Here is a 20608-nt window from a genome sequence, read left to right as displayed (position 1 = left end):
GAAAAAGTTTATGAACCTTCACATACAGTTAAGTACAGAGTGTTAATTCATTTATTTTAGGTAAAGTGAAGCAGTAATATACTAAGTGTTAAGTATTTTAGACACCTAAAACTATTCCTTCTGCGCAACAGCAACGCATGATTGAGTAGTCTCATCTCAGACAAACAAAGCCAACGAAAAACACACCACAATCCCCTTGTGCTACTGACAGTGTGGTTAGTGAAAGCACTGGTAATACCAAGTACATTTCAAACCATTACTGCAGCTACTCTGCTCGGAACACTAAACACTTGCTTCTGCACCCTTGTCTCAGTGATGAGGGGGCAGAGAAGGAAGCTATGGTGAAGGCAGCTCCAAAAAACTTGGGAACCACATACAAAGATTGAGTGCTTAAGCATTAGGACAAACTTTAAAAGCGTAAATACCCTCCAAACACAGAGCAGTTTGAAAAACACATTGGTGGCAATCACATCACTGGAGACTCTAAGTTAACCTCACAAGAATTAATAATCTCTGTTAATTTTATTTATGTTGCACTACTAAAACCAGAATTTGTCCTATGAATTATAATCACTGATTGAAATAATTTGTTTCAATAGCAAACTGGATTAAGAAAACAACTTTCATCATTGACATGTCCAATCCATGAGCTACCTCAGATGAAAGCATGAGAATCCCTCAGTGGACAGTTACGATCTAATCTGTCTATAAAGGACAGTCGTTGATCTCATTATTGCAACCACTGATGTTCTCATCCTTACAGACATACAATCAATACAATCAAACTTTTTGTATGTGTGCGTGAATCCTATTAAAGTCTAGTGACACAGTGTTTAAATACAGTTTTTGTCTTAAAATTTATAATTTCTGGAAGCTCACAGAAGACAAAAGCCTTAAACTGCCGAAACAACTGAAGTATAAATAAGTGGCATTGAAATCACAGAATCATTTGGGTTGGAAAATATCCTTATGATCATCGAGTTCAACCATTAACCTAACGCTACCAAGTAAATCCACCACTAAACCACATCCCTAAGCACCACATCTAGACATCTTTTAAATACCTTGAGGGATGGTGACTCAAGCACTTCCCTGGGCAGCCTGTTGTAATCCCTGACCACCCTTTCAGTGAAGAATGTTTTCCTAACATCCAACAGAAAGCTCTCCTGACACAGTTGGTGGTCATTTCCTCTCATCTTATCACTTATCACATGGGAGAAGACATCAACATCCACCTTGCCACAACCTCCTTTCAGGCAGCTGTAGAGAGCGATAAGGTCTCCCCTAAGCCTCCTTTTCTACAGACCAAGCAACCCCGGTTCCCTCAGCCGCTCCTCATAGGACTTGCTCTCTAAACCCTTCACCAGCTTCACTGCTCTTCTTAGGACATGCTCCAGCACCTTTATGTCTTTCTTGCAGCGATACCAGTTCCGAGTATCGCTTCCCTAGTGCTGCTGGCCACACAATTTCTGATACAAACCAGGACACTACTGGCCTTCTTGGCCACCTGGGAACACTGCCACCTCATATTCAACCAAGCCAACCAGAGCAGCAATGAACGTTCCTTAGCCATCTCAGTGGGATTAACAGATGGAGATCCACACTACAGCACAGACACAAGGCTTGCTGATGCATTAGAAACCACAGAAGCACCTGGTAACAGTCACATAGGAATTAGGGCTTTTCCCCAAAAAGAGGCGGCAGGCTCAACAGCCCAAGTGAAGTGCATCTATACCAGTGCACACAGCATGGGCAACGAAGAGGAGGAGTTGGAAGCCATCATGCAGCTGAAAAACTATGATATAAAATCAATATAGTCAAAGCGTTAACTGAAGAGGACATAGCACGCAAGTGCATTCCAGAAGTCTCACACTGCTCCCAACTACCTAAAATTTCTCTTATAAGTACAAAACACTACCTGATAAACTTATAAATCTTTCTCCAAATGAAGAATTTTAATACTAACAACTAAATCAAGCAGATCATTCATATACCAAGTCAGCATCTACTGCCAGCCATATTTGGCAGCAGCATGTGGGGCAGGCTACAAGTATGGAAGAAAAGCTAAGTTTCCTCCAAACTCTAATGTCTCAGAAACCCAGTTATCCTCCTGGAGCATTCACCTAGCAGAATTAAATCACTAAAACAAAGGTAAAAAGAAGTTGCGAAAAAGGCACTTTCAGCTGTTGAGTTAAACTCAAGAATTCCAGCAGACAACAAAACTCCTGTAACATACAGGGCCTTAGGAGCCTCATAAGGCAAGCACTACCTCAGACTTCTCAGGAAGAACAGCTTACTAGTCTTTCGAACTCTTCTGAACTTCAAATCTCAATCCCTTTCCACAGCTAGGCTGAGTTCATTGTTATTTGTGATGTACCGGTCTCCTGGAAAAAAGAAACAGTTATCCATGAACCATGGATTTTCCACTGGCAACTATACTTGATATAAATTCCTCACAGAACTCCTTATTCTGCTTTTGTTGCAGGGTATATAAATTGGTTGCAAACTCTGACACAAAATGATAGAACTTCAGTAATTCTGTATTTAGTCCTTGAAACCAAAATGAAAGCTACTGTAACAATGCAAGACTGTTCATAATGCTGCTGGATGAAAACACACGAACAAACAACAACAACAACAAAAAAAAGCCAGAAAAAATCTGAGAAGTTGTACTGATTTTGGTTCCACATCCCTCTGTATACTTGAACAAGCTCTGTAGAAGACAAAGAAATTTGCTTTCACTTTTTCACTGGCATTTGTACATACTTGCTAATGCAAATCCCTCTTAGTATATTATCCCAGGGTAAGCAACAGTAGAATGTGATCATATATTTGGGGTCAAAGAGGATTAATAACAAATACAAAGCAAATTTATTAGATACTCCAATTAAGAGTCTTTTCTTAAAACATGTTATTTAGTTAACTACCTAATAACATCCCATCATCGTCTTCTTTTCACAAACCGTGGCAGAGGAGTTTGGTTCCTGGAGCCGACTTTGCAGCAGTGAGCACTAAATACACTCCCTCACACAACAGCATGGCCTATCACGTGCCATAGATACACTTTTTACCTCCAGCCCTGTGCTAAAGAAAAGACTGTACCACCACCACTATAATTGGAGGAGGACAATGTGCCATCTACCAGGATGCTTTTGTGCAAGATGTTAGTGTAATTCACAAACCAGCTGGCAACTGCTTATTGAGGTTTACTGAATCTTAGCTATACAGCTGTTCTTGGCAGTATTCTCATCTTTTCATAGGCAGTCACACAAAGCTGCAATATTTTTTTTCAAACCAGCTCCAGTACACAACATCCTTTTTCACTCCCTTCCAGCACAACAGCTTTCCCCCTTCCAAAGCATTATTTGCCTTGATCGCTCTCAGGAGTAACTTTTTTAACATGAAGAAGCATCAGAAAAAGCAGAATAGCCATTAGACGGGAATGAATAATGAATCGGAAGTAAAATCAGATGGTTGCCTTACATTCAAGACATGGCACAAGTCAAAAAATTACAATTAAAATTTAAAAATTACAGTAGTAAGTCAAGGTTTAGGACAGACCACTTTAATAATGATAACAGGCCATTGAAACTCTTAGTGTCTTTAACGAGGTCAGTAATTTTAGCAGCTCAGAATAAATCCAAATTTGACGCCTTCCTCCCAAGGTTTTGCAGAGAACCACTTCTTCTTTGTATATGTAAGCCACCAAAAAGTGACAAAGAAAGTTGCAAGCTATGCAAATCTGGGAAATCTACTATGAAATATGGTAAGGGAGGGGGAAAAAATGTTTCAAGATATAAGTGGTGGGGAAGACTACAATACCCGAACCCTGTAGCCAAGTGAAGAACCCAAAGCGCAAGACAGGCACTGCCTTTTTGTTTTGTTCTCCGGCTGCACGTTACCCACCCGACCTGCCGGGGCCGGCTGCGCTTTCCGCGGCGGCCTCTAGCGGCGACAGCCCGCGGACGGCGGCCGCATCCGAACTCAAGAGCCCCTAAACCTCTCCCCATGCGCACACCGCCTTACTTTCTCCTTCGATGCACTACTCCGCGATTTCAGAATCCCCCGTGCAGGAAAAGAAAACCCCTGTCGTTAAAAGGGGCACAAGCGAGAGTCAAATTACACCCCAATCCTACGGCATGGGACCGGTAATCTGCCTCTTTAGCCGAGATCAACACCCAACAGAGATCACAACCTGCTCTGAAAACCCCACACAGGTGAAACACCAAAAACGCCCACTTTAAGAAGCTATGGGTTTCCCCAGTAACCTTTTTGGGGAAGGGGCAAAACAGATGGCTCAGAAACCCCACCAAGGCACATAAACTGCCAATGGCGACCAACAAAATCACCCAAGCTAATCTGCGGGTGTAAAGAACCAATCTCAACTCACAAAGAGAGGACACAGGCGTACGCTCCACAAACTGCTGTGTTATTTTAAACCTCTCATTCTTCTTCTTAGCTTCAAGATATGCAGGGCACAGGATCGGAGAAAGAGGAGGGGAAAAAAATTAAAAGATGGCTAAAGGTGTCTCGTCACGGATTTTAATACACGCTCTAAAACTCTAGAGGGCACCCGAAATATGCCCTCCCCCTCCCTCCCGAGCCGGGTAACGTGAGCAGCGGCAGCAACCCGTCGTCTGCTTGCCTGCTTGCCGGAGTTGGTATTGCAGGAGCGATGTCTGCAGCAGCAGCGCCCACCCCGAGGAGGAGCCGCCTCACAGCCATTACTGGGGCTTCGCCCCAGGGCAGCAGCTGCTGGACCCAGGAATTTCCCCACCCAAGCCTGGAAGCCCCTCCTTCTACCCCTGCCCCCGAAGAATATGGGGGGGTGGGTCAAGCCCTCTCGAAGCAGGTCTAGCAGAGGCAGAAATGGATACATAAATAGCACTCACAATGGAGCTCCCTCTCCTTGTTGGTCTCTGCCAAGGCTGCACCAAACTGGGCTGGAGCCTAAGGGAAAGACATGGGGTTAACAAGGGGCAGCGAGGATCAGGCAGCGCCCCCGAGCAGCGTGTCCTTCGCCTCGCCAGGGCAGGTACCGTCTGCATCACCCACCACTTCCCTCTAATCCCAACCCTTCAATAAATAAATAAATACATACTGCCCTCCCGGGGGCGGCGGGGTACCCCTCGAGCACTCCCACCGCCGTCTGTCCCCGCTGAAGGAGGCGGGGGGTGGGGGGGACACGACGACGACAAGGAGCGGCCCCGGGCGCAGCTGCACCGGGGGCTTCTCCGCGCGAGTGCACCCACAGCGGGAGCGAATATTACCTGCTAACTTGCCTAAGGGGCCCTGAACCGGCGCCCCGGGGGGTCGCGGGGCCCTCAGCACCGGCGCCTCTGCGCCCTGCGAGCGCCTCGGCCCCCCACACGCTCCCGCGGCAGTTGCCCCCGGTCTCGGGTTTGCCCCCCTGCAGTCGGCCAGCAGCACTGCCGCCTCCTGTCCGCCATTAGAGAGACCCAGCCAAACAATACGGGAGGGGAGCAGCGACGGCGGCAGGATCCGCGGAGCGCCGCGCAGGGGAGGGAGGCACCCGCGGGGGGGGGGCGGGAAGGGGGGGCGAGGGCGGTGGGTGGGGGAGACACCGGGGCAGAACAACAGCCGAGGGCCCGGCGGGGAAGGGAGGGAGGGAGTTAAAATAGGAGGCGCTAAAACAGACCCGGCCCTTCCCCCAAATGCCCCCGTCCCCCCCCAGGGCCGCCCCCGGGCGCCCCCCATTTACCCCCATCGCCCACCTCCGGGCCACGATGGTTACCCGCGGGACTGCCGCCGCTGCCGCCCGCGTCCCCGTCGCCGCGAGCGGTGGCGGCGCGGCGGCGACAACACCGTGGGGTACTTCACCCGGGTAGCTCGGAGGTACGGCGGCTGCTCTCCCATCCCCGCCCTGGGGGCAGTTCCGCGCCGCCAGCCGCCCGCCAGCCCGCCCCTGAGGCGCTGCACCCCGCACCCCCACCTTACCCGGCTCTCAACCGCTCGCAGGCACGGACCCCCCCGCGGGGAGCGCACGCACTCTGCGCTACTCCTCTGGCGTCTCAACTCTAACTCGGTCCAGTCCCGGGCGAAGCGCAGCTGCTAGCGAAGGGGAGGAGGAACCGGGCCAAGGGAGCTCGGGGGAGATCCGCCTCCCCGCCCCGCCATTGGCTCCCCCAGAGGGCGGGCTCTGGCGCTGGGCTACCGGAGTGGGTGGGCCGCCAGTCCGTCAGAGCCGCCCGCAGCCGGTTGACCCTATAAACTGCCAATCTTCCTCCTGGCCATGCCTGGGGTTCTTCCCACTTTGATCCATCAGGTTTGAGAAACCCGGATCGTTGCCCACCGGCTCATTACCCGCCTCCGAGGGCTGCGCTCGCGCTCCCCGTGCTGCCTTTTTTTTTTTTTTTTTTTTTTTTTTTTTTTGACAGCAGCAACTTGCAGAAGTTTGCGCCGCCGCCGGGCCGGCCTCGCGCTGCCGGCGGGGAGCTCGCGCTGCCATCCCAGCCTTGCGCTCGGTCCCTGTGGGCGCCACGGTCCCGGCCGCGGGGCGAGGGCTCACCTCTCCCCCGCCGCCCCCCGCCGCGGGGCGACGGGGCTGACAGCGCTCCTCCGTGGCCTGCCGGGAGGTCCCACCCCGCTCCATCCCTCAGCGGGGCTTCGAGCCTGGGGCCATTTACATTAGGGACGAAGCGTGGATAATGGAAGCGCTCCCACAGGGAAGAGGGAGAGCGCACGTATGCCAGGGAGGGCGCCTCGGCCGCGCCCCCGCAGCCTGCCCCGCCGCGCAGCGCCTCCTCGCCGCCCTCGCCCTAGGACGCCCTCCTGCCCCCACCCGCTGCGGGGGAGGGCGCCATGTCAGCCGCCGACATGGCTCCTGGAGGAGCTGGTGGTGGTGGTAGCAGTGGTGGCGTCCTCCATTTTGTCGGAAGCCGCTGCGGGGAGCTTGGGCCCAATTCGAACCAACGTGAGGCGCAGCGGGGCGTCCATTTGAAGCGCCTGTGCCCGGCTTCCCGCGGGAAGAGGAGCCGGCTGCCCCCGGCGGTGCCGCGGGGTGGGGAGGAGCGCTGCGGCCGGCGGCCGGGTGCCGGGAGCCAAGCTCTCCGCCCGCCCTCCGCCAAAATGGAGGATGCGCACTTCCCTTGCGCGGCTCCTCACCGCCGCGCTGGCCATGGCACTCACGCCCGCTCCTTCGAGGACCCGGCGAGCTCAGCCGCCCGTCTTACGCGCTGGTCCCGCCGTGCCCCACTTACTCATTCTCCTCTGCCCAGAAGAGGGAGAGAGAGAGAGCAAATACCCGCGCTTGCCTCCTCTGCCCGGTACCGCTCCGTGTCAACCACGCGGAGCAGTGCCCCTGGGGAGCGCCTCTTGCCTGCGCAAGGAGCCGGGTCCAAGCGGCCGGCGCCATTTGCAGCCCCGAGCCGGGAGCCTCCCGCGGGGCCAGCCTGGCCAGCCCGCCGGGCAGCCTGCCTTGTCCGGCGGCACGCAAGTCGCCCAAGGGCTGGCTCCTTCCTCCGTCACCCTTGACGTGTCTGGTTAATAATTTTCACGTGTGGGAGAGACCAGATATTTTCTATCGTCTATTGTCACAACAGTACATCTAATGTCTTCCTAATACTCCCACCCTGAGACACAGGCTTCAGACAGCAACTCAAGCCAAAAGCTTTTCCAATGTTGTACGACGTTGATGAGAATTAATGAGTGGGGTTTTTTCCCATGCCATCCTAGCCATCAGATGAAGCTTGGAAGGGCTACTTGGTGTGGGGGCAGAGAGTTACTTCAGGGCTGGTGGCAGCTTGCAATGCCGTTGCTCGTTCCTGAAAGCAAGAGGTGAACTGGTGGTGGAACAGTTCTGGTAGGACCACTGCCAAGGAAGGAAGTGCCGTGGAGATGAATCAGCATCACCTGTCTGGAAGGTCTTCTCAAAGTTGCCCTGTAAATTCATAAACTTTGTCCTACAGCATCACACCATCCAACTCATTATGATCCTAGTAACCAGAAAGCTGTTGAAATTTCAGTATTGAATCCCATACACTCCGTCAGGTCAGCTGGCTCCTGACCATTTCCATTACTAGCCTTAAGTATCTTCTAGGCTGCTAAAAGTCAAGTGAAGTCATCCTCCACATTACATATTTTCCAACCCTTCTAGTTGCACGTCTCAGGAAGACGTCTTTTGTTCTACAACAGTGCTTATCCATGAACAAATTAAGTTCTCATGAAGTTCAGAAAGAAATTCAAGACGACTTAAGCACATGTATTTGAGAGCTTTGATGCATCCAGAGATGAATGGTAGAAAATGAGTGCTTTTCTAATCTAGAACACGTTAAGTGAAACCTATCAGTCTTATTAAAAAAGTAACCAAAGAACGCTTTCCTCTTACCACAGATCCCTAGCAATAGATATTACCTAAGAGTGCTATCTAGAACTTCTATGTAGCAATAGACCATTTTCATAAATGTTTTCAGTTATACAGTTCAAACAAATTTTAAGGGTTTTGCTTGCATTTATGGAACTGTACCGAATTGTATTTAAACATAGAAGTCTCTAACTCCAGAGAACCCTTGTTCCCCTATAGATATGTTAATATCTATATCTATATATAGGTAGATAACCCTATTTTTTTTAATTTGTATGTTAAATTGTAAACAGTGAATTTTCAAATATTTTTTTCAACTGACATCAGGAGAAAGGAGAAAGTGTTCAGACACCTATGTAAATTCCTCTTCATCTGTAAAGCCATGTATAATTCAGATTATTTTTAAGAATAATCCAGATCAAGTAATTATTTTTTTAAGGTTTGAAAGAGTTAGCATTAGCTTAAACACTAAGCAGTAAAATCTCTTCATGAACACAAGAGATCTGAAATGGATGTATTTATAGGCTCCATACCACTGCTTTCATGGACAGGCCTGATGTCAGCAACTTCACTAAAAAATGTCAAACGTATTGACTGGCAGTAGATAAATTCAACAAAGCTGAACCAAGAGTATGCTCAATGACTCACAAGAAGAGTGACATCTTTCTATCTGTCATGAAATAAAATTATCTCAAAAAGCAGTCAACTGTATTTGAACTGAGAAGCAGTAATCCGATGTATTTTAAAGTTTGTGTTTGAACAAGAATCTTAAAAACACTACCAAGCCAACCTTCAAATGATGCATGGTCTATTGTAGGAACAGAATTAACATAGTTTAAACCTACCTCCTATTAGTAATATTTATCTATGATAAAGAATAGTGGCATTTGTTCAAGATTTAGGAAACACTTTCCATTGGCTGAAGGACTTCTTCAGCCTGAACACTGTTTAGGTTTATATCTATCTATTTGTCCAGGTGTCTATAACAGACTTCTGAGGAATGAAGAGGACATGCTTGAACAAGGTGTCTTTCCCTGCTTCGTATATGTAACACTTGGAAAGTAGAGGTTCATGAAACCCTTTAGGACACAGGGTTTTTTACAACTGATTTGAAGATGGGCTTGGGAAAAAAAAATGGTTTTGGAATGCAGCTAAGACTTATGTTTATAGAAATGTCTGTGTGTTTCCACAACCTGTGGAAGTGAAGAGTAATCCTTTGTAAAGCGTGTGACCCCAAAATTTCTTTCCTGTCATTGTTCGCTTCTATACTGACCCACCCCAAATACCTTGTAATCTCTGCCTTACACAGTTCTATTTATCTTATTCTTTTCTCTACTTTCTTGCCCTACCATTTCTACCAATATTTCTCTTTCTTTTCTGTCCTTAATCTCTCATCTTTGCCTATTTTATCCTCCATTCCCCTTGGCCATCACAAAAAGGAAAGATGTGGGCAAAGTGTATTGGTTGAAGGAACATGTTGTGTTTTCATGGTCATGGCATAATGGAATTCTGGTCTACTAGCTGGTTGCCCAACACAACTTCAAGAAATAGTAGTGGAAGGAAAAAGATTAAAAAACCAAAACCAAACAAAAGAAGTAGACTCTTAAAACACCTATGATCAGTAACACCTTGATAATTTTGGTTTTATTATATAATATTCCCTCTATCGGTGCCCCAATTTTTGAGTTTCATTAGGCATTGCAGCTATTCTTTATAGCCTAAAGCTCTTAATGAAAAGTTACCATATGTGTGTATATGTTTGTACTGTACATAACAGAACCCATACAATAAAAAAACTGGGGAAAAAATGCTTTCTAAAAAACATTACCTGTGGCTTTCATTATGGTTGTTGAACTAAATATACTTTTCATAATATTTATAAACAAATCAATATGTATCTCTAAATTGCATTCAGCTGTTTAATTTTCAGCTTATTTAAACAGAATTGATCTTTCAAAGGGTCAAATAATGAGACAATATACACTATCCTATAAGATTACTATCATTGCATGATATGATATGTCTTCAAATGACCTTTATGCCACATCCCATATTTCAGTTTTGAAAAAGTAAAGAACAACTTCTGTTCTAAACTGGGCAACCTCCCCACAAAAGACATTCCAATACAGTAAATACTAAAAATGTAACACCCAATAAAGTGTTACTCTGAAAAGTGAGTTTAACAATAATTGACAATTTTTACTTGCCAAATATTTTTTATTAGTTTTTAAACATTTGGGGGGTTTAGTTGGATAAATCTCTTGTCTTTATAGAGAAGAAATGACAGTGCAAAACAGAATATAGTACCTTAAGACTGGAGACTGACTCCCTAGGTCACTCAGTCCAGTTTCTTGCTATTACAGGAAACTGTCATTTAATCCCTTCCAGAAACTTTTCAAGCTCCATCTTAATGGTAGTTTGATATGTTTACCCCCTACTCCTGTTGCAAATCTATTCCACAACTTCATTGTTTTGGTGGTTAGAAACCTTCTTCTAATTTCCAGAGTAAATTTATTCAAGAATCCTTTTGCTTTTTGCCAGTGTTTGTCCTTTGGTTTAAATAGTTCTTCTCCCTCCCTGGTGTTTACCCCTGATATATTTATAGGCAGTAATCATATTTCCTCTCAGCCTTCCTTTTGCTAGACTAAACAAAGATCTTTTAGTCTCTTCTCGCTCAACAGATCTTCATTCCACTGGTCATTCTACTAGCCTTTATTGCCACCTGTCCCAGTCTGGACTGATCTGTCTTGAATGTGAGTTCAAATTCCCACAAAATTTCTTTTTAAATTGAATTACTACATTGGTACAATACATTAATATCCCCATATCTTGATGAAATATCACAGTCTTGGGTGTGCAGTTGCCTTTTTGCACAACTCCATTAGATAATCACCATCTATTCTACTAGTACCTGTGTTCTTTTCTACACCACTAATTTACTGGGAAAGTACTCTGTTAACAGCAATATTTTTATTAGCCTCCAAGTACGTGACCTTGCATTTTGCATTATAGCAGTTTGTTTTGGTTCCATTAGTTCAATCATCAAGGTCATTCATTGTTTTTCCATATGATATCCCATTGCAGCTGTGTTGATGATGGTGCCTAATTTGGTGAAACCAGCCAGCTCAATAAGCTTATTTTCCCTTCTTCGCTGAAGAGTAAGATCAGTCCCAAGAATAACTCCCGGAGACATCTTCTAGCAGACACTCTTCAATTTGACACTGTCCTGTTCAGTCCTACTGACTGCCATTTTCCCTCATTCTGCTCTGGAAAATATCATCTTATCTCTGTGCTTCTCAGTATGTAGCAAAGCTTTTTTGCTAGTCAGTCCCTCTTTACCTGAAAGCTCTCTGCTTTATCTCAGTTATCCTTTTTATGCACTGTGTTAGCACCTGCCCCTTGAAGAGACAGTAAGTCATTTCCATTTCAAACTCTTGACTTCCTCAGTTCAGTTGGCTTGATTAACTAAGTCCTGCAGTTTACCAAAATTTGCTTTGTGAAATCAAGAGGCTTAGATACAGACTTGCTTTTGTTTTCTTTCCATGCTATTTACACCAAATCAATTTGGGGATAATTTTCTACAACTAACTTTTCTATACTGTCCTCCAACTGTAAGTCCATGTCTAAAATAGCATCATTTCTTCTTGGTTTAGTGACATTTTGCTGTGAAAAACTGTCAGCTATGACATTCAGCTATATTTGGGGCCCTGCCACCACTAATAGCATTTGTTCTCCAACTTACTAAACCAATAAAGGAAAAAAAAACCACGCAAAAGGCTTTTTGCCACCTTAGTGAGTTGAAATGACTTACCTGTCAAAGAGGTACTGAAGCCCCCACAAAGACAGCACAGAAAAGCGTACAGCCTGAAGGAGGGCATTACGACTCCATTTCAGCAGGAGGGAGCTGTTGCATGAACCCAGCTTCTCATCTTACCATAACCTGTCTTGGAATGGCATCTCTGTATACATAAAAAAATTTGCTTATTCTTTCTAAGTCCAATTTCTTTCTAGGTGTTCATTAGTGGATCTCAAAAACTATTTGATCACAACTATTAATCAAGTGCTGGATTTGGTAAATCAAACCTTTTCTAGTCTCCTCCTAAACATAAGATCTTTCTACTTACAGGTTGAGGATCTCCTCCTGTGGGGTCTGTAAGAATAGCATTGAAAGAGCGAGCTTCAGTATGCAGGAACCTTCAACTCTGTTTCTTTCCATTAAATCTGGCACATGGTATTCCTTTATTTTCCTGGTATTTCTGATACTGAGGACCTTGAATAAAATCAGGCTCCACAAGGTTTTAGTGTGTGGTTTCACCACGGTCAAGTTGCTGCATGATAAAGCTGCTGCCAAAAGTAGCAGCGCTGTCCTGTCCTCAATGACTGGATATAAATTTCTGTCACCTTTCTATGCTGACATGAGCATTCATGTGGCTGAAAATTGGCCAATTTTCAGTTGGACCAACACGTTGATCTTGCTGCATGGGCAATCAGATGAGTGAGAGTGCCAGGTAAGGGGCTGCAGTGGGAAGCACAGGGGAACAATGTCTATTCCATTTGTGAAACTCTAATGCCAGCCTGCATTGAAGTGATGCTACATATATGAAAAGGAATGAGTATTTTTTGACTGGTGATCTGGCTGCTGCTTTATCTCAGTAAGATCCACAATGTTGTTTTTCATTGATTGTTAGCATTGCTTAGACCTGACTGAAAGAAAAAACCTGCAAACTATGAAATTGTGAAGTTAATTCTGTTTCATAAAGCTTAAAATTGGTCAGTTTTTAAAACATTCTTTAAGAACTTTCTTCTAGGAAGTCTAATTTTTAAAATTATTAAAAATCGTAATAAGATTCTCTTACTGCAAGTCACTGTGATGATAGTTTTGAACAATATTTTGACACATACGTCATGGCCAAAAACTGGGAAAATGGTAATTTTTTTCCAAAACTTCTCATTTTCAAAGCAAAGCCATTTTTCTTTGGTTTCATTCAGTGTCTGAGCCTGTTCTAGCAATGAACCAAGTTGCTTTTTTAGGCAACTTGTCCTTTCCTGTTGGATGAGGACTGTTCCATGGTCATCAGTACCTTCAGACTGGATTAATGCATTGCTGTTTTGTATGCTAAAAGGCCATTTGGAAAAATGAGTTAGGGCAGGACACAGTCAGGAAATTTACTGCAGGATATTTCTGCCAGGACTTCATTGAACTGTAAGGTGGATGGGAGAGTATGCTAAACAGCACAGTCCCTCCCTTGGTATGAGACTCAAAATATGTGCCGTACAGAGCCTTGCAAATGGGAAGGATCCAGCCCTACTTTCCACAGAGACAAGACTGTGTGATGAGACTGTCATGAGACTCCTTACTGACCTTACCATTTCTTCCTTTTGAATGCATACAAAATTAGACTTTCATTTGTGTCCAGAAAACTATAACTCCTGTTCTTTAAACATCTGTCATCATATTGCAGCTTATTTTCCACATACCCCAAATTTTTCTTCCTTCTTCATTTCATTAACCAGTGCTTGATCCTCAAGTTCAGTCTCCTTATTGTGCACCCCCCACCCCCAATTCTGAATCTGTTGTGGTCTTCTATTTACTTCTGTCATCCTCCAAAGATCCATTATTCCCTTTTAACTTTCTAGTGTCTCTTAAGATACCTTCCCTTCTTACTCTAAAACTACAATTTTCTTTCACAAACATTTCTTCATTTTGTTCTAAACTGTTCTTGTGCTCTCCATTATAAATAAATGTTACACGGGAAAAAGTAATTGAAGCAATATTAAGTTTGCAAAGTCAAATGTTTACAGGTCAGGAAATGCAACATTTCCTACACGGCCATGCAACTTCAGTTCAGTTCTAAAAAGCCAACTGAAAATCACAGCCTATTCATGACATTCTTTTGAGAAATGCCTCCCATGGTCTCCACTCCCTGGCGTTGCTATCTCCTATCCTTGAGTCTCAATGCCTACGTTCAGCTCAACAGGCAGCTCTTCATCCCACTTTGTCAGCTTATGCTGAGTCAGACTCAAAAATCCCCACCCTATGATCCCACTTGCAGACCCGCCTTATGCTTTCCACCTCTTGAACTAGATATTAATTGGCAACACACACTTGAGTGTATGCATTATGTCATATTCCTAAATTGCACTAATACTCCTTTTTCCGATCATCTCTGTCTCATTCAGCATATAAGGTGAGTGACCTTCATGAATACCCTTCAACACTTTGTTTTATCGCCATGTTAGGGTATTCAGTTCATGCTTTGTTTAAGAAACACCATTCCATGCTCGGAATAATTTTGCTTGGGATGGTGTAATACTGGATGTATGTATATACTAGGAGACAAGAACCTGGAGTGAAGGCACAGCCCTGCAGAAAGGGATCTGGGGGTTATGGTTGATGGGAAGCTCAATATGAGTCAGTAATGTGCCTTGGCAGCCAAAAGAACTAGCCATATCCTGGGGTGCATTAGGCACAGTATAGCTCACTGGTCAAAAGAAGTGATTGTCCCACTATACTCATCATTGGTGTGGCCTCACCCTGAGCGCTGTAGGCAGCTTTGGCCTTCACAACATAAGACGGATTTAAAAATATTAGAATGTGTCCAAAAGAGGGCAACAAAGACGGTGAAGGGACTAGAGGGCATGACTTAAAGGGAGCAGCTGAGGATACTAGGTTCATTCAGCTTAAAGGAAGCTGTCGGTGACCTCATTGCTGTCTACAGCTTCGTCATGAGGGGAGCAGAGATGGAGGTGCTGATCTCTTCTCTCTGGTGGCGTGTAAGGGAATGGCTTAAAGCTGTGTCAGGGTAAGTTCAAGTTGAGTATTAGGAAAAAGTTCTTCACTGAGAGGATGGTCAAGCACTGGAACAAGCTCCCCAGGGATGTGCTCATGGCCCCAAGCATGTCAGTATTCAAGAAATGTTTGGACAATGCCTCTAGATACATGGTTTAACTTTTAGGTTGCCCACTGTGGAGTCATCAGTTGGACTCGATGATCCTTGTGGGTCCCTTCCAACTCAGGATATTCTATGATTCTATGATTCTTCTGACACCTGTCACTGGCAGATGACAGTTTCCCAAACATTAGTTATTTATCCCCATTTTATACACAGAAAACTAAGGTAAACTATATTAGTGTAAAAATTCTGTGGTATTTTGTCTGCCTGTTTTGGACGGCTACATTTTTCAAGGATATAGCATTTATTTTTACACTTCATTTGGCAATCACATCTGACATCAACTTCACATGCAGTTGAGAAGGCTCCAGAGCATGAGGTGGGTACCTAGAAAGTAAAAAATAAATATCTCTCATCGCCTATCCCAAATCTGAATTAAATGAGTTTCAGCCTTACGCAGAATTCATTGAAATGAATCAAGGAGATAATCCAGTTGTTCAGGAGATACTCTGTCCAAAAGACACAACCAACTTTTTCTTCTTGAAATCTTCTGTCTCAGTCACTGTGCTGTGTAGCTTTTGTACTAGATGAGGAAAGGGTCATACAAACAACAGGCTACTTCATGGCTTCACACTCTGAACGCTAGGTATCCTGTGTACTGAAGGAATGGCCTGTGGTAAAAATAGTATGTGATCTCATAAATAAAAGATAATATCATAGTACATATATTCCAGGAGTTTGAATTAAGTGTTCACAAGCAGCTTGAGTTGGAGGGCTGTCTACTTTTGAATGTTTTAGTTTCTGTAATCTTAGTACTCCAAATTACTTGAGGAGGTAGCTTCCTAAAAGGCAATCTAGCAAAACAACCATCAGAAATTCTACCTTGTTGAAGCAAATTCACATCCCTGGGGCTCATCCAAAAAGTTCAGAAGTCAGGAGTTTGTAGAACAAATTCTGGTGACATGAGCTAATAGCAAATAAAAGCAGGAGAAAATTATCATCTGTGAATTCTGTGCAGCTCAGTCATTAGAGAGAGATAAACTAGTATTTTATGTTGTCTCTTTACCAGCTAATTCAGGAATCCTGAATCCTAATCTGCATTCAAACGGACCATGCATTCCCTTTTCTTCTCCATCACCACCTGCCCTGCCTATGTCCCAGTCTTCCATCTCCTCACATGCCCTAACTTTCAATCTGAAGATGCACATCCTGGCAGATCTGAGGGTTGTATCCTAGTCCTCTGCCTCTTTGAAACCTTGTTCCAGCTCCCCTCCTTTCCTCATCTCAGTAATCATTCAGTCACCTCAAGGATATCTTCTCACTCACATTTCCATACTCCAGTACTGCTTCTCTGCTTTTAGTTCTTGACATTATAGCAAACTGTTCAGGAACACTTACAGAGTTTGCACCTCAGATGGGGTGTATAGATGGAATCTAAGACTTTATCTATCACAAGCTAACTTGTGCAAACAGAGATCTTTCAGGCTTACAGGAACACAGAAACATAAAAGCAGTCCAACCAAAAGTCTTTTTAGCCCAGGATCCCATCTCTCGCAGTGGCCAATGGTGGACATCTAGAGAACAGCAAAAGACAGCATTAGGGTGATAAATACCCAGGTGTTCTCTCAGCCTCCAATTTTTAACTTTTGCAAATGCAGGTTGGTGGATAGAAATCAGGAAGGAGAGAGGTGGGAAACAACAGGTTGCATATATTACCAGGGTTCATAATTGTTAAGTAAGTAGTTTTCAAGGTTTCTTTTGGAACAAATAGGAGATACTTATGGATTTCTATGGGCTCTGTCCCATGACTTTTGGATAATGTAGCTACCCATGTGTTATGTTTTAAAGATTCAGGATTTCAAGACGCCTAACATTGACCATATTATCAAAACAGACACAACCAGCCTGAAGTCATTGTTCTGCTAGAGAAGAGATGACCCACTGAGGTAGGTAGCTTGTTTCTCTACTCAGAAGTGAGATACCAGTTAATTGCTAGACAAGGAAGATGTAGAACTCTGATGTATCACATGAGAGATGAAGCTTACAACCAGATGACCTGTAGGAGAAAGCTTTATCTGAACTTAAAATATTGTGTGATGGGTCACTGATAATAGCAGCAAAATTTAGGATTACATAATTTAGAGAAACTCTTGCTTTATCTTCTGTGGGGACCAAAAATAAGAGATGAGACATCACTTTTCACTGTATACAGAAGCAGCACATAACACAATGTGATCCATAAAATGTAATTGGGGTGGGGGGTGTCTTCCTTGTTTTTTGACTATAAGCCAGTTGATTAATACAGTTAATCTGTAAGGGCATGTCACATATAGAATGATAGAATCATTTAGTAAGAAAGTACCAGAAAGAAATAGGCATTTAAATATTTCTACGTGCAAGCTCATCAGCTGGGAAGACTTTTTACCGTCTTTAAGAGTCTAGGTGCTCTATCCTGTTCAGTGCTAACTGGGTCACAATGAAATATGATCCTTCGCCACTGTCTTGTAGGCAAGAGGACCATTATGATCCTTAAATATATAAAGAACAAAGTATTAAGAGGTTGTAGGGAAATTATATTACAACAGTGCTTTGCAAAGTTGTGGACAACTGCTGAAGTCCATGGTCCAAAACAGAAAAAAATAGACAAAACAAATGAGAAAATTATGGATAATAACTAAGAGAGTGAAAAATTTGACTTACGATGTGGTTTTCATCTCACAAAACTGCACTGGTCTGTAGATGGTGCAGTATTTCTGCACATGCTTTCCTCTCACCATTGACTGTTTAGGGTAGTCTTGATGCTTATTTATTCTAAATGCCCAACTTTTTGATGTCTGAAGACAGCAAAGCCAGTCTGTAGTGAGAGACACCATTGTACTGAGAAGATCAGATTACTTTAGCTTTGTATGAATCCTAACTGTACTTAAGATTTCTCTCATGGGAAACTTATATTTGGTAGTACTAGAGCTCCTTGTTTGTTGCCTAGAACAAAAGAAAGGCACAGGCTGCACTGTAAATACTTACTGAGCTTCGGTATGGATTCTTCATCACTACAAATGTTTTAATCACAGTTAACTCTTTTTTCCTAAAAGTTACAGTGTAACTCACATGGGAATTAATTCTGAGAAAGTCTTTTATTTGTTGTTGTTGATTAGGCAGCCAAGGGTCTATTTACAGAATCAATCAGGAGAGGGGACACAACAGCCCTTCCTAGCTTTCCAATCAGTGAAGCCATCCTGGATATCCTTTGGTCATTAATAGGGCCCAGGTAGTTTAACTGGAATGAAGAATTAGGAAGAAAAATGGAAAAATGTCCAGTGATGCTTAAACTATATGTGGTCTGATCATGTTGTCAGAGGAAGACTGATGAGTTTCATGTCACTGTTTATTTAGATGTGATTATATGTAAGTAGATGGTACATCAAGGAACTGGGGAGAAAGGAATTCAGAATGCAGAACTGCTGGAGAAGAGTTGCCATCACTTTCTTTTCTTCTGCTATAGAAGAAAGATAAATTCGTTTATATGTTCCTAGAATATATCACTTTTTCTTTCTTTGGAAATAAGTGGCATTGCATCAAACACCTGACTTTATTATCTGTTTCTCTTCTGGAGGAAACAAATCAACACCTAAAGTTGTTGGGAAAGCCACTGAGACTAAAGAGACGTATTGTATTTTCCGCTAAACAGCTTTTTGGGTTTTGTTGTTGGTTTAGGGTTTTTTTGCAGCAATTATTCGTTTTGGTAAGAGATCTCTTCAAGGATGGTTAAAATCTAAGATAAGCATGACAGGAAAAACGTGTTTTATTTACAAGGAACAGTTCATAATAATTGACCAGTTATTCCTCCTGAATTGGTTTTTATTTCTTAATTCTGATTTTCCTCCAGCAACAAACAGCAAGGGCCTTAATTTTCTTCACATTTACCTAGATGCAAACTTAGATAGATATTTTAAATTAATAATTACATTGTTGTCAACTTCTATATTTGCTAGAGAAAATAATCTTTTTCAGACTTTTTTTGTGGATTAATGGGTGCATTCAGAATTTGTTGCAGTTCTATTTCAAGTCTGTCACTGTTGGGAATATCATCATGGCAACAAATGTATAAATCCAATATGATGCTTTCAGAATTAAAATGAAACAATTGTACTAAAAGTAGAAGCAGTTATGTAAACAGAAATTTGAACAGTATAAATGAAATTGAATGCAAAACCATTATTTTTATATTGTAAGATGTGCACTTCTGTAGTAAACATTTCTCAGTTATTGGAGTAAGAGTCACAAGTGTTTAAATTTTCTCTCTTTCACTGACTCAGAAGGGTTCAGAAGCTTCCTACCTGAGTTTTCCTCAGTTCTAGAAACTCTAAAGCAGGTGGTTCTTCAGCATGCATCACTTTTAAATTTCAGACTAAATGTGAATCATGTAAATAAGAAAAAAAGAGGGAGATACTGTAGCATTTTCCTGGTTATCCTTTTCTAGTTGTCACTTAGAAGTTGATGTATTGAATATTTCCAGGTATATACTAGCTGAGGTAGTGGTTGTCTTGTACATTTGGCATTGACCCAGGGAACCATTATGCTTCTTTGCTATGAAATGAAGGAGTCATGTACTATTGGATAGTAAGTGATTGAGGAATATTCAGCTATGTTCATCATTTTAAAAAAGACTCCAGAGAAAAACAGAATTAGCTAACCTTTTAGGAAAAAATCACTATTTTTTTTTCTGCATAGAACAGGACTTTTAAACACAGGAATGCGATATTGTTTGAATATACAGCAAAGCTAGTCCAGTATATTTTGCATTATAGAGAAAGAAACATAAAAGTTAAGTACTTGAGAGTTTTCATTTCATATGCAAGGTTAGTAATACTTTCTTGAGATTAACCATTTTTGTCTAAAATACTGCATGTATTTTCCTTATTAGTCGTTGACAAGCAATACTCCAAGATGAGTCTAGCCCAAGCCAATGGATACTGAAAGCAGTTATAAGTAGCTTTTTGAAATTAAAACACTTAAAACCATGTATGTATTAATAGCTGAGAATATGTGCACCTACTATTTCTCAACAAGCAATAGACCATGCAAAATAGGCCACAGCAAAACCCACAGGTTTTCACTGTAAACAAGGAAGATGCTGAGCTCAGGAAGCCACAACTGTCAAAGGACTTACCATTCAAGTAGTCAGTCAAGAGTATATCCACTGACAAAGCTAAAAAGAGCCAAACGAGGTTCTAGTGTGTGCAGAGGACGGGGATGATCTTGTCAAATACCAGTGCCACTACTGGAGTGGGAGTGGAAACAATACAGGGCCAGAAAGCAGATCTCTAGAATATCAGTAAGGGCACAAGAGAAAAAGTCAGGAGTATGATTACAAGTGAAATGCAAAGAGCAG

The 20608-nt window shown here is 43.2% G+C and overlaps 1 protein-coding gene across 17 annotated transcripts in view; it reads right to left on the bottom strand.

Moving 5' to 3' along the window:
* Nucleotides 1-6100, bottom strand: part of ZMYM2 (zinc finger MYM-type containing 2) — a 91961-nt gene extending 85861 nt beyond the window's left edge. For 5 of the 17 annotated variants that reach the window (XR_008730753.1, XR_008730751.1, XR_008730752.1 and 2 more), the window contains exons 1-2: nucleotides 5959-6100; nucleotides 4893-4950 (exon numbers count right to left, since the gene is read on the bottom strand). The gene's annotated coding sequence lies outside the window, so the exon portion shown is untranslated. Of the gene's footprint in view, nucleotides 1-2269; nucleotides 2385-4892; nucleotides 4951-5270; nucleotides 5420-5735; nucleotides 5873-5958 lie in introns of those variants that run through there. The other 12 variants (XM_005446440.4, XM_027815678.2, XM_027815673.2 and 9 more) reach the window with 6 other exon arrangements.
* Between the last annotated feature and the right edge of the window lie 14508 nt (nucleotides 6101-20608).

The sequence above is a fragment of the Falco cherrug genome, chromosome 2 (assembly GCF_023634085.1).
Source record: "Falco cherrug isolate bFalChe1 chromosome 2, bFalChe1.pri, whole genome shotgun sequence".
NCBI lineage: Eukaryota > Metazoa > Chordata > Aves > Falconiformes > Falconidae > Falco > Falco cherrug.
Note: the sequence above shows the minus strand (reverse complement) of the source record. Positions and strands in the feature narration are given on the sequence as shown.